Below are 535 nucleotides of genomic sequence, written 5' to 3' on the forward strand. Positions count from 1 at the left end.
GTGATGTATCGACGTCCATCGCCTGGGTGAGGACCCTAGTCGCCGAGGCGACGAGGTCTCGAAGCTTGGGCGACCACACTCGTAGCCCGAGCCATACATGAGGTGCTCTTCTCACCCAAGCGAGACCTCCTTGAACACCTGAGCGACGATTTTCGTGGACCGGGCCCTGTTTCTGCTCTGTTTCAATTCTTTTGGATCAGACCCTATTTTAGCACATTTCTAACACTATTTAAAGAACATTGGGGCTCTAGGTTTTGCATCCCTAGTAGAGAGGAGCATAAAATACACTTTTTAGCCAATTTTTAGGCTTTCTTTCTCATTCTTTCTTCCATTGTTCATATAGTTCCCCCATGTTTATGGGGAACTAATTTCTATTTGTTGTTGGGGAATGATGTAACCTTGTAAACTCTCATGTATTTGAATTGATTCTTAATTCCATATGTTTTTTCATTAATTGTTAGAGTGATTCATCTGTTTTTATTCTTGCTTATACAATAGCATGATTTATGAATTGCATGAGTGTCAGGAGGTTCCT

This window comes from Vigna radiata, chromosome 10 (assembly GCF_000741045.1).
Source record: "Vigna radiata var. radiata cultivar VC1973A chromosome 10, Vradiata_ver6, whole genome shotgun sequence".
Taxonomy (NCBI): Eukaryota; Viridiplantae; Streptophyta; class Magnoliopsida; order Fabales; family Fabaceae; genus Vigna; species Vigna radiata.